Below are 3,881 nucleotides of genomic sequence, written 5' to 3'. Positions count from 1 at the left end.
CTTACACAAAAATAAACTAAAATAATTAAAAATTTTGAAAACAGACTCAAATCTATAAAGTTCCTTGAGGAAAAATTAGGCAGAACCCTTTGAGAACCCTTCAAAAAAGTCTTTGATGATAGAATGCCATTGGCAAGAATAATAGTATCAATACAATAGAAATGGGACTACATCAAACTAAAGAGTTTCTGTGTGGAAAAATATACACTGACTAAAACCAGAATATGGCTAATAGAATGGGAAAAAATTTTCACACTCAACACATCAGATAAAGGGTTGATATCTAGGTTATACAAAGCACTCAGAAAGGTGAGCTCCACAAAACCTAATAACGCCATAGAAAAATGGGGAGAGAAAATGAATAGACAATTTTTGAAGGAAGACTAAGAGATGACCAAGAGACACATGAAAACGTGTTCTCCACCACTCATCATTAAGAAAATACAAATCAAGACAACAACGAGGTGCCAACTTACACCAGCGAGGATGGCACACATCAAAAATAACGGGTCCAATCTCTGTTGGCGGGGATGTGGTAAGAAAGGAGCTCTCATCCACTACTGGTGGAAATTCTGCCAACCTCTCTGGAAACCAGTATGGAGGATGCTTAGTTATCTCAGAATTGAGCTGCCATATGACCCAGCAATCGCACTCCTGGGTATCTGCTCCCAAGATGAAAGAATATTCATCCTGAAGTATGTATGCACTCCACTATTTATCGCAGCACTCAGCACAATAGTAAAAATTTGGAACCAACCTTAATGCCCAACAATATATGAGTGGATCATGTAGATATGGTACTTATACACAATGGAATACTACATAGCAGTTAAAAATGATACAATCATGATTTTGCAGCAACGTGGATGGATCTTGAAAATATTACCTTAAACAAAGTTAGCCAGAAGAAGGATAAATATAGAATGATGGAACTTCTTTGAGGTATTTAGAATAATACCACATTTACATATAGTACTCCAGCAACAAATACAAGGTCAAAAGGGTAGAAACTCCAAACACTGTAGGTGCCACCATATAAGGAGAAGAAGTGTTCAGATGAAGTGAAAGTGGGGGCAACACAAAGACACCAATAGCCATTATAACCTAAAAAATCCTGCAACAAAGGAAAGGATCGTTTATAGTAAACAGGTATGCAGTCAAACTCTACAAAGGACTATAAGAATTTCATAATGTATTTATTCACAGAACCAGGTGCAGTGTATGATTAAAAGCCTGACTTCCACTGTAGTGATTCCTAACACTATGATTTAATGCCTTAACTTTACCAGGTATACAATAATCCTTCAGCTTCTTTGTCCATTGGACACCTTGGAAACAAAGGGTCGATAACCTAATTTAAAACCCCAGTGTTCAATCATACTTGATACCATATACAGTGGTCATTATAAAAATGTCTTGATAAAATACTCTAATTTACTCACTTCCTTTTGTTTATGTCTTCTATTAGGACATAAAGTATATGATTATTCAGAACAATGGAAGAGTCAATGGTGCACCACAGACTTCTGTTACAGATATCACTTATTGAACATGTTTCTGCAAATTACTACTTCCTTTTTTTCTCTTTTTTCATTTTTTTCATTTTTCTCTCTCTTTTTCCCCTCTACTTATTTCCCTCACTCCTTTATTCTTTTTCATCAATTCAATCTATGTAAAATAAAATCCTTGCTATCAATTGCCTTTTAGGAAAGGTACCTCTATACTTAAGATACAGCAGAAAATACTACATAGGGTAGCCACATCTTATAGTCCTCACTACCACATTGCTTAGTACTCTAGATGGAAAACTATGCTTATCCTAAAATCTCCAGCCACTACATAACACTGAAAACTTTATTTAGTGAAGCCCACCCCCAACACTGATGAGAAGCCTTGAAAGTGGAAAACCCTCCAACACCAACACAAGAGCTCCATTTTTTAAAACTTATTTTTATTGTATTTACTTATTCTTTTTTCTCTTCTCTCTTGTTTTTTGTTTTTCCTTCTTTCTCTCCTAATCCATATCTTAGCCAATTATCTATCTTTTCTTAACTCAATTATTTCTTAAGTGCTCAGACCCAGCCTATGAGGGTCAAGCCTCCAACAACAACTTAATAAGAGACCACTAATTTCTGTCTTTATAAGGGCACGGGTTTGTAGACAGTGGACTCCTCTGAGTGCCAAACCTAAAATCTCTTTTTTTGTACCCAAATTCACAATACAGACCAGGCAAAGGGCCTGTGTTGAGGTTATATGGGGTGCATTTACTGTACCTTCTCTTTCTATACATTCAGTGTAAAAACACAGCCTGTAGTAAGAATTGGGAGGCCTTATCTTTTTTTTTTATTAATTATTTTTTTATTATTTTAATTATGACAACAAAGATGCAAAGAAAGAGGACAGGGTAAAGTTACAGTGGAAGCCCAATCACCCATAAACAGGATTCTCAGTAGTTCCATCGATGATATCCCAGCCTTGAACTTTCAGCCAAAGAACATTAAGAAAAACAAAACTGAACCCATGTACAATACAATTACTTTGTCCCTCAAATCCCCAGTTGTAGTACATATTGTTTCTTAGCAGCACACCATATAATCTAAATTATCTTTTATTTTCCTTTTGTTGATTTTTTAATATATATATATATGTGTTTATATACATATATATGTATATATGTATCCTTCACCAGTGCAACATTCCCATGACCAATATCCCGTGTCCTTACTCCCCACCATACACCTGCCTGTACTCTAGACAGGCTTTCTACTTCCCTCATTCAGTCAAGTTTTGTTATGATATTTCTCCGTGTAATTATTTCTGTGACTGCACTAAATGATCCCTGTGGTGAGCTTCATGTCAGGAGATGGACCCTCCAGTCTTTCTCTATTTTTGTCTCTGAGAATCATGATACAAAATGTTCATTTTTCTCAAAACCCATAGATGAGGGAGACCATTCTGTGTTTATCTCTCTCCCTCTGACTTACTTCACTCAGCATAACAGATTCCATATACATCCATGTATAGGAAAATTTTATGACTTTATCTCTTCTGTTGGCTGCATAATATTCCATTGTGTATATGTACCATAGGTTCTTTAACCATTCATCTATTGAGGGGCATCTAGGCTGTTTACAGAGTCTGGCTATTGTAAATAATGCTGCTATGAATATGGATGTGAGAAAGGGATTTTTGTATTGTATTTTTGTGTTCTAGGATATATCCCTAGGAGTGGTATAGGTGGATCATATGGGAGCTCAACTTCCAGCTTTTGGAGGAAACTCCGTATCGCTTTCCACAAAGGTTGGACCAGATGGCATTCCCACCAGCAGTGAATAAGAATCCCTGCCAGCACTGCTTGTTCTCATTTATCCTGATTTGTGCCAATCTCTGTGGTGTGAGATGGTACCTCATAGTTGTTTTGATTTGCATCTCCCTGATCATTAGTGATGTGGAGCATTTTTTCATGTGCCTTTTAGCCATTTGTATTTTTCTTTATCAAAGTGTCTGTTCATTTCTTCTCCCCATTTTTTGATGGGGTCAGATGTTTTTTCTTGTAAAGTTCTCCTCAATGGAGAGAAACTGAAAGCCTTTCCTCTAAACTCCGGTACAAGACAAGGTTGACCCCTCTCACCACTCCTATTTAACATAGTACTGGAAGTACTTGCTATAGCGATTAGGCAAGAAAAAGGTATCAAGGGAATCCAGATAGAAAAGGAAGAAGTCAAACTCTCACTGTTCACTGATGACATGATACTATACTTAAAAAACCCTAAAGATTCTATCAAAAAACTTTTACAAACAATAGATGCATATAACAATGTAGCAGGCTATAAAATTAACACACAGAAATCAATGGTCTTTTTATACACCAATAAGGATAG

General features: G+C 36.2%; 1 non-coding gene across 1 annotated transcript; it reads right to left on the bottom strand.

Annotated features, from left to right (window-relative positions):
• Positions 1–2,199: 2,199 nt before the first annotated feature.
• On the bottom strand, positions 2,200–2,330 carry LOC126012628 (small nucleolar RNA SNORA51). The gene has a single exon (XR_007497077.1). It is a non-coding gene; the product is annotated as a small nucleolar RNA SNORA51 (small nucleolar RNA).
• Between the last annotated feature and the right edge of the window lie 1,551 nt (positions 2,331–3,881).

The sequence above is a fragment of the Suncus etruscus genome, chromosome 6, assembly GCF_024139225.1.
Source record: "Suncus etruscus isolate mSunEtr1 chromosome 6, mSunEtr1.pri.cur, whole genome shotgun sequence".
Classification (NCBI taxonomy): Eukaryota; Metazoa; Chordata; class Mammalia; order Eulipotyphla; family Soricidae; genus Suncus; species Suncus etruscus.
Note: the sequence above shows the minus strand (reverse complement) of the source record. Positions and strands in the feature narration are given on the sequence as shown.